Source organism: Mobula birostris, unplaced genomic scaffold (genome assembly GCF_030028105.1).
Source record: "Mobula birostris isolate sMobBir1 unplaced genomic scaffold, sMobBir1.hap1 scaffold_1160, whole genome shotgun sequence".
NCBI classification, from domain to species: Eukaryota; Metazoa; Chordata; class Chondrichthyes; order Myliobatiformes; family Myliobatidae; genus Mobula; species Mobula birostris.
The window spans coordinates 40001-50000 of NW_027274201.1; positions in this window are offsets into that span (position 1 = coordinate 40001).

Sequence of the window (10000 nt, forward strand, 5' to 3'; positions counted from 1 at the left end):
GGCACAGCCCTCCGAATCGGTCCCCAGGCGGACTTCCGCCAGTGGGAATTGGTCCGAAAATTCGTACGGGCAAAGTTGAGATTCGGCCGTAAATGCCGCCACGCGGCCCGGGTTAACGATGTGGGGAGGCCCGTGCCGCCTGTCGACCACTCCTCGGTGATCGTGAAAACCGCCTCCCCATATATCTGCAGGAACCCCGCCAATGCCCCCGTACAGAAATCGCATGTGTCAAAGGGGCGGCCGAACTTGACCCCGGCGGCCGGGGCTCTGGAACTCCCGGCCGGCAGTGGCCGGCAAATCCGACCCGCATCCGGACTTCCGAGCCAGACTTGGTTAACGAATTGCACCTGGGTAACCAAAACTCCCTGGACCACCCGATCTCCGGACACATGGTTCAAGCTCACACACCCACACACCCACCCACCCACCCACCGCGCGGGCCCCGTGCGCCGTAGCATTGGAAGAGGAGGGCTGCGCCAGCTGTTTTTTTTTATCGAATTGTCAGGGTCCGGTCGGGTTAAGGATTTGACAGGGCCAGCTTGACGAAATTCAGTGAAGCGCGGGTATTCGGCGGGAGTAACTATGACTTAAGGCGGGGGGCCCATGGGCCAGCAAGGAGTTTCTGGTGAACATCGGCCGGGACATTTTGACGGCGGGGCAAGACGTCGTTGTTATTGAGAGTGAAGGGTTTGTCCTCAGCTGGTTGATTGTCGAATAGTCGGGGCTGCCGGGCCGGTTACCGATTTGCCCGGCCGGCTTGGTTAACGAATTGTCATGGTTGGGTTGGTTAACGAATTGTCGGGTTTGGGCTTGGTTAACGATTTGCCCGAGCAGGGTGGGTGAACACATTGTCAGGAGCGTGCGCAGTTGGTTCACGAAACTGCCTGTTCCGGGTTTCTAGAGCATTGTCAGGCCCGGCCGGCCGGGTTAGCGGCTTGCCAGACCCAACTTGACGAAATTCAGTGCAGCGCGGGTAATCGGCGGGAGTAACTATGACTCTCTTAAGGTAAGGAGGGGGGCCCATGGGCCAGCAAGGAGTTTCTGATGAACATCGGCCGGGACATTTTGACGGCGGGGCAAGACGTAGTTGTTATTGAGGGTGAAGGGTTTGTCCTCAGCTGGTTGATTGTCGAATAGTCGGGGCTGCCGGGCCGGTTACCGATTTGCCCGGCCGGCTTGGTTAACCATTTGCCCGAGCCGGGTTGGTTACCGAATTGTCAGGGTTGGGCTTGGTTAACCATTTGTCCGAGCCGGGTTGGTTAATGAATTGCCATGGCCGGGTTGGTTAACGCAGTTTCAGGGTTGGGCTTGATTAACGATTTGCCCGAGCAGGGTTGGCTAACGCATTGTCATGAGCGTGCGCGGTTGGTTCACGAAACTGCCTGTTCCGGGTTTCTAGAGCGTTGTCAGGCCCGGCCGGCCGGGTTAGCGGCTTGCCAGACCCAACTTGACGAAATTCAGTGCGGCGCGGGTAAACGGCGGGAGTAACTATGACTCTCTTAAGGTAAGGAGGGGGGCCCATGGGCCAGCAAGGAGTTTCTGATGAACATCGGCCGGGACATTTTGACGGCGGGGCAAGAACTAGTTGTTATTGAGGGCGAAGGGTTTGTCCTCAGCTGGTTGATTGTCGAATAGTCGGGGCTGCCGGGCCGGTTACCGATTTGCCCGGCCGGCTTGGTTAACCATTTGCCCGGGCCGGGTTGGTTAGCGAATTGCCATGGCCGGGTTGGTTAACGAATTGTCGGGTTTGGGCTTGGTTAACGATTTGCCCGAGCAGGGTGGGTGAACACATTGTCAGGAGCGTGCGCAGTTGGTTCACGAAACTGCCTGTTCCGGGTTTCTAGAGCATTGTCAGGCCCGGCCGGCCGGGTTAGCGGCTTGCCAGACCCAACTTGACGAAATTCAGTGCGGCGCGGGTAAACGGCGGGAGTAACTATGACTCTCTTAAGGTAAGGAGGGGGGCCCATGGGCCAGCAAGGAGTTTCTGATGAACATCGGCCGGGACATTTTGACGGCGGGGCAAGAACTAGTTGTTATTGAGGGCGAAGGGTTTGTCCTCAGCGGGTTGATTGTCGAATAGTCGGGGCTGCCGGGCCGGTTACCGATTTGCCCGGCCGGCTTGGTTAACCATTTGCCCGGGCCGGGTTGGTTAACGAATTGTCAGGGTTGGGCTTGGTTAACCATTTGCCCGGGCCGGGTTGGTTAGCGAATTGCCATGGTTGGGTTGGTTAACGAATTGTCGGGTTTGGGCTTGGTTAACGACTTGACCGTGCAGGGTTGGTTAACGCCTTGTCAGGAGCGTGCGCGGTTGGTTCACGAAACTGCCTGTTCCGGGTTTCTAGAGCATTGTCAGGCCCGGCCGGCCGGGTTAGCGGCTTGCCAGACCCAACTTGACGAAATTCAGTGCAGCGCGGGTCATCGGCGGGAGTAACTATGACTCTCTTAAGGTTAAGGAGGGGGGCCCATGGGCCAGCAAGGAGTTTCTGATGAACATCGGCCGGGACATTTTGACGGCGGGGCAAGACGTAGCTGTTATTGAGGGTGAAGGGTTTGTCCTCAGCTGGTTGATTGTCGAATAGTCGGGGCTGCCGGGCCGGTTACCGATTTGCCCGGCCGGCTTGGTTAACCATTTGCCCGAGCCGGGTTGGTTACCGAATTGTCAGGGTTGGGCTTGGTTAACGCAGTTTCAGGGTTGGGCTTGATTAACGATTTGCCCGAGCAGGGTGGGTGAACACATTGTCAGGAGCGTGCGCAGTTGGTTCACGAAACTGCCTGTTCCGGGTTTCTAGAGCGTTGTCAGGCCCGGCCGGCCGGGTTAGCGGGTTGCCAGACCCAACTTGACGTAATTCAGTGCGGCGCGGGTAAACGGCGGGAGTAACTATGACTCTCTTAAGGTAAGGAGGGGGGCCCATGGGCCAGCAAGGAGTTTCTGATGAACATCGGCCGGGACATTTTGACGGCGGGGCAAGAACTAGTTGTTATTGAGGGCGAAGGGTTTGTCCTCAGCTGGTTGATTGTCGAATAGTCGGGGCTGCCGGGCCGGTTACCGATTTGCCCGGCCGGCTTGGTTAACCATTTGCCCGGGCCGGGTTGGTTAACGAATTGTCAGGGTTGGGCTTGGTTAACCATTTGCCCGGGCCGGGTTGGTTAGCGAATTGCCATGGTTGGGTTGGTTAACGAATTGTCGGGTTTGGGCTTGGTTAACGACTTGACCGTGCAGGGTTGGTTAACGCCTTGTCAGGAGCGTGCGCGGTTGGTTCACGAAACTGCCTGTTCCGGGTTTCTAGAGCGTTGTCAGGCCCGGCCGGCCGGGTTAGCGGGTTGCCAGACCCAACTTGACGAAATTCAGTGCGGCGCGGGTAAACGGCGGCAGTAACTATGACTCTCTTAAGGTAAGGAGGGGGGGCCCATGGGCCAGCAAGGAGTTTCTGATGAACATCGGCCGGGACATTTTGACGGCGGGGCAAGAACTAGTTGTTATTGAGGGCGAAGGGTTTGTCCTCAGCGGGTTGATTGTCGAATAGTCGGGGCTGCCGGGCCGGTTACCGATTTGCCCGGCCGGCTTGGTTAATCATTTGCCCGAGCCGGGTTGGTTACCGAATTGTCAGGGTTGGGCTTGGTTAACCATTTGTCCGAGCCGGGTTGGTTAATGAATTGCCATGGCCGGGTTGGTTAACGCAGTTTCAGGGTTGGGCTTGATTAACGATTTGCCCGAGCAGGGTTGGCTAACGCATTGTCAGGAGCGTGCGCGGTTGGTTCACGAAACTGCCTGTTCCGGGTTTCTAGAGCGTTGTCAGGCCCGGCCGGCCGGGTTAGCGGCTTGCCAGACCCAACTTGACGAAATTCAGTGCGGCGCGGGTAAACGGCGGGAGTAACTATGCCAGCAAGGAGTTTCTGATGAACATCGGCCGGGACATTTTGACGGCGGGGCAAGAACTAGTTGTTATTGAGGGCGAAGGGTTTGTCCTCAGCTGGTTGATTGTCGAATAGTCGGGGCTGCCGGGCCGGTTACCGATTTGCCCGGCCGGCTTGGTTAACCATTTGCCCGGGCCGGGTTGGTTAGCGAATTGCCATGGCCGGGTTGGTTAACGAATTGTCGGGTTTGGGCTTGGTTAACGATTTGCCCGAGCAGGGTTGGCTAACGCATTGTCAGGAGCGTGCGCGGTTGGTTCACGAAACTGCCTGTTCCGGGTTTCTAGAGCGTTGTCAGGCCCGGCCGGCCGGGTTAGCGGCTTGCCAGACCCAACTTGACGAAATTCAGGGCGGCGCGGGTAAACGGCGGGAGTAACTATGACTCTCTTAATAAGGAGGGGGGCCCATGGGCCAGCAAGGAGTTTCTGATGAACATCGGCCGGGACATTTTGACGGCGGGGCAAGAACTAGTTGTTATTGAGGGCGAAGGGTTTGTCCTCAGCTGGTTGATTGTCGAATTGTCGGGACTGCCGGGCCGGTTAACGATTTGCCCGGCCGGCTTGGTTAACCATTTGCCCGAGCCGGGTTGGTTACCGAATTGTCAGGGTTGGGTTTGGTTAACCATTGGCCCGAGCCGGGTTGGTTAATGAATTGCCATGGCCGGGTTGGTTAACGCAGTTTCAGGGTTGGGCTTGATTAACGATTTGCCCGAGCAGGGTTGGCTAACGCACTGTCAGGAGCGTGCGCGGTTGGTTCACGAAACTGCCTGTTCCGGGTTTCTAGAGCGTTGTCAGGCCCGGCCGGCCGGGTTAGCGGCTTGCCAGACCCAACTTGACGTAATTCAGTGCGGCGCGGGTAAACGGCGGGAGTAACTATGACTCTCTTAAGGTAAGGAGGGGGGCCCATGGGCCAGCAAGGAGTTTCTGATGAACATCGGCCGGGACATTTTGACGGCGGGGCAAGAACTAGTTGTTATTGAGGGCGAAGGGTTTGTCCTCAGCTGGTTGATTGTCGAATAGTCGGGGCTGCCGGGCCGGTTACCGATTTGCCCGGCCGGCTTGGTTAACCATTTGCCCGGGCCGGGTTGGTTAACGAATTGTCAGGGTTGGGCTTGGTTAACCATTTGCCCGGGCCGGGTTGGTTAGCGAATTGCCATGGTTGGGTTGGTTAACGAATTGTCGGGTTTGGGCTTGGTTAACGACTTGACCGTGCAGGGTTGGTTAACGCCTTGTCAGGAGCGTGCGCGGTTGGTTCACGAAACTGCCTGTTCCGGGTTTCTAGAGCGTTGTCAGGCCCGGCCGGCCGGGTTAGCGGGTTGCCAGACCCAACTTGACGAAATTCAGTGCAGCGCGGGTAAACGGCGCGAGTAACTGGGCCCATGGGCCAGCAAGGAGTTTCTGATGAACATCGGCCGGGACATTTTGACGGCGGGGCAAGAACTAGTTGTTATTGAGGGCGAAGGGTTTGTCCTCAGCTGGTTGATTGTCGAATTGTCGGGACTGCCGGGCCGGTTAACGATTTGCCCGGCCGGCTTGGTTAACCATTTGCCCGAGCCGGGTTGTTTAGCGAATTGCCATGTATGGGTTGGTTAACGAATTGTCGGGTTTGGGCTTGGTTAACGACTTGACCGTGCAGGGTTGGTTAACGAATTGTCGGGGTTGGGTTTGGTTAACGATTTGCCCGAGCAGGGTTGGTTAGCGAATTGTCAATGGTTCGGCTTGGTTAACGACTTGACCGTGCAGGGTTGGTTAGCCCATTGTCAGGAGCGTGCGCGGTTGATTCACGAAACTGCCTGTTCCGGGTTTCGAGAGCGTTGTCAGGCCCGGCCGGCCGGGTTAGCGGCTTGCCAGACCCAACTTAACGAAATTCATTGCAGCGCGGGTAATCGGCGGGAGTCGCTTGGTTAACGTTATGGCCGGGCCAGGCTGGTTAATCAATTGTCCAGGCCCGGTTGGTTACCCAATTGGCCAGGCCGGGGTGGATAACGAATTGGCCAGTCTCGGTTGGTTAACCAATTGCCCGGGCCGGGCCGGGTTGGTTAACGAATTGTCCGGGTCAGACTGGTTAACGAATTGGCATGTCCGAGTAGGTTAACGAATTGCCAGAGCCAGCTTGGTTAACGAATTGTCCGGCTGGGTTGGTGCACTCATTGCCAGGACAGGGTTGTTTAATGAATTGTCCGTTCCCAGTTGGTTCACGAATTGGCAAGGCCAGGGTGGTTAAGGAATTGTCCGGGCCAGGTTGGTTAACGAATTGCCCGTCCTGGCTGGTTAACGAATTGTCAGGGTCAGGTTGGTTAACGAATTGCCATGGCCGTGTAGGTTAACGAATTGCCAGAGCCAGCTTGGTTAACGAATTGTCCGGCCGGGTTGGTTAACGAATTGTCCGTTCCCAGTTGGTTCACGAATTGGCAAGGCCAGGGTGGTTAAGGAATTGTCCGGGCCAGGTTGGTTAACGAATTGCCCGTCCTGGCTGGTTAACGAATTGTCAGGGTCAGGTTGGTTAACGAATTGCCATGGCCGTGTAGGTTAACGAATTGCCAGAGCCAGCTTGGTTAACGAATTGTCCGGCCGGGTTGGTTAACGAATTGTCCGTTCCCAGTTGGTTCACGAATTGGCAAGGACAGGGTGGTTAACGAATTGTCCGGCCGGGTTGGTGCACTCATTGCCAGGACAGGGTTGGTTACCGAATTGTCCGTTCCCAGTTGGTTCACGAATTGGAAAACCAGGGTGGTTAAAGTATTGTCCGGGCCTGGTTGGTTAACGAATTGCCCGTCCTGGTTGCTTAACGAATTGTCCGGGTCAGGTTGGTTAACGAATTGCCAGGGTCTGGTTGGTTGCCGAATTGTCCGGCCGGGTTGGTGCACTCATTGCCAGGACAGGGTTGGTTGACGAATTGCCCGTCCTGGTTGGTTAACGAATTGCCAGGGTCTGGTTGGTTACCGAATTGTCCGGCCGGGTTGGTGCACTCATTGCCAGGACAGGGTTGGTTGACGAATTGCCCGTCCTGGTTGGTTAACGAATTGCCAGGGTCTGGTTGGTTACCGAATTGTCCGGCCGGGTTGGTGCACTCATTGCCAGGACAGGGTTGGTTAACGAATTGTCAGGGTCAGGTTGGTTAACGAATTGCCATGGCCGGGTAGGTTAACGAATTGCCAGAGCCAGCTTGGTTAACGAATTGTCCGGCCGGGTTGGTTAACGAATTGTCCCGGCCAGGTTGGTTAACGAATTGCCAGAGCCAGCTTGGTTAACGAATTGTCCGGCCGGGTTGGTGCACTCATTGCCAGGACAAGGTTGGTTAACGAATTGCCCGGTTCCGAATGGTTAACGAATTGCCCGGTCCCGGTCGGTTCACGAATTGCCCGCCCGCTGATTGTTAACTTTTCGCACCGGCGGGGGATGGCTTGGGTAACGAGCCTCCAAGATCTGTCGGTTAACCATTTGCCCGGTGGCAATTCGTTAACCAAGTCCGCTCCGGAAGTCTGGATGGGGGTCGGATTTGCCGGCCGAGGCCGACCCGGAGTTCCAGAGGCTCGGCCGCCGGGGTCAGATTCGGCCGCCCCTTTGACACATGCAATTTCTGTACGGGGGCATTGGCGGGGTTCCTGCAGATATATAGGGAGGCCGTTTTCACGAGTTGTTGAAGTATTCGGTAGATGGCACCGGCCTCCCCAATTGGTTAACCCGGGCCACGCGGCAGCTTTTCCGCACGATTCCGAAGATTGCCGGTATGGATTTTCGGACAAATACCCAATTGCGGAAGTCTGTCAGCGGGACCTATTCGCAGGCCCATGCCGGCCGAGGGGCGGCATTTTCCGTATGACTACCGGTGCTCCGGCCGCCGAATGGAAACCTTGCCCGAATGAATTTCTGACAAAGTCCCGAGGCGGGAGCCAGTAAGGGGACGTATTCGGCGGGCCGTGCCGGCCGAGCGGCGGCATTTTCGGAGGGACAACCGCAGGTCCCGCCGTCGATCCGAGACCTTGGCTGAAGAGTCGAAAGTAATCTAAGTCCCGACTCGGAAGTCAGAATGAAGGCGACTTCGGGGCCCTCCTGCCGACCGAGGCGGCCGATCGACGGCGGCACTACCGGAGGGCCGCCCGCCGAGCCAGCCGCGTGCCCTCGGCGCCACGCCGGTTAACCAATTGCCGTCGGAAGCCTGTGAAGGTCGGATCTGCCCCGTCGGGCGGGCCCGAGGTCCCCCGCGACCGGCATGAGCTCCGGGCGTCGTGCCGCCGGTTTGACACATGTCATTGTTGCACGGTCTGTCGCGGCTCTGGTTAACGAGTTAGGCCCGGAAGTCACTATGGGGGTCGGATTTGCCCCGCCTGGCGGGGCCAGAGTGCGACCTTCCCGGCAGGACTTCCGGGAGGCATCCCGCCGACTTGACACATGCAATTTCTGTACGGGGGGATTGGCGGGGTTCCCGGAGATTTACGGGAACACGTTTTCCAGACACACTTAGCAGGGTGACTAGTGGTACGGTTGACACAGTGCAGAGTTCTAAGTGAGCCTTACTCAATTGTGACTCAGTAAGCGGGAGGCCGGGCGAGCTCCGACTTAACAATGATAAAAGCCTTTTTTTCGCTATTTCCGAAAAAAATGACAAAGTCCAAGAACGCAGCGGGGGCTGCGGACAGACAGAGTCTGAGCGCGGACCGCGGGCGGCGGCCGGCAGACCGACGGTGGCAAAAGCTTTATATCGATCCGAAAAGCAAAGAGGCATTGTGTGTACCAAGACGGAGAAGGGACAAGCCTGCCGCTGGTGCCCTCGCGAGTGTCGTCTGCGTTAGACCTCTGTTCCCCGATCGATCCGGCTTGGTCGGTCCTACCTTTGGGAGAGGCCGAGTGGAAGCGACGGTCTCGACACGTGCGCCGAACTTCCGTGCTCGGCTCGTTACCATCTCCGGAGGTGGGCAGGTGGGTCTGCCGCGGGGCGGCCCGATTGCCGACCGAGGGCTTCATGCTTTGGGCGGAATTGACGTTGGGCATTCGCACGTTTGCACCACGATCGATTGACGGAGTCTCCCGCCGGCGGACGGGACTGCTGTGCGCATAGACGACGGGGGCCGGTCGAACGACCGTCGACCATCCCGAGAAGGCAGCTACACCCACGCGCATATACCTAGGCGGTGAAGGTGCGGACCTCACCGGCGCGATCGACGGGGTGGGATGGCGAGGCGTTCACCGGCGCGGCGTTAGGCCCTGGGCCGACGGAGGCGAGCGGCGACCGTCGACCGTCCTGAGAGCCAGCTCGGCGGAAGGGTGCGGGTGCGGACCTCACCCAGCGACGCGGCTCGATAGGGGATGGCGCGGCACTGCGACGACAGACATGGCCCGAGAGAGCAAGGGACGGGCGCGCCGGCCGCAGCAGCACTCTTTCGCGCCGTAGGGGCAAGGCGAAAGAGTCGGGAGAGTTCCATAGGCCAGAGTGGCAGGGAGATGCCCGGTTCAGCCTGACTCAACCGAAGCGTTGATCCTCGGTCACCAACGAGAGAAAGGAGAGGCTCTGCGCGCGCGGTGCTACCGACTGACGGCCGGCCGATGTGCGATTTCCAGAAGGTCGGGCGGCACCCGCGCGTTCCCTCCCCGCTCCAGCAGAGGCCGGAGACGTCCGGTCGCCAGAGCGGTCCGCGTGCAGCCTCCGGTTCCGCGAGAAGGCTAGTGTCCTCGGGACGAGGAGAGCCTTGTGAGCGGTCCGGCGGGCGGTGCAGCAAATTGTCGGTACGTTTCTCGGCATTGTCATATACGAATCCTGAGAGAGAAAGAGAAAAGGGGTGTCCGCGACGCGTACGTGGGCCAAGGGCGCGTGCGGCGCCGCGACACCCAGCGGATCCCTGCAATGGAGGGGACCGCCGATGGCTGAACCGAGCACCAACCTACCCCGGCGGCGGGGAGGCCACGTGCACGAGCGCGGCAGCTTACCTGGCGCACGACCGACCCCCCCCCCCCCACCCCCTCGCGCATCTGGCGGCGGGCGGACGGGCGGGGCGCAGGCCAGCCGGGCGCAGCGGTCGGACAGATGAGAAAGTAGGCGGTGAAGGTAGAAAAAGCGCAGGCAGGCGCTGGTGGCGTTGGTCGGCGGCGGC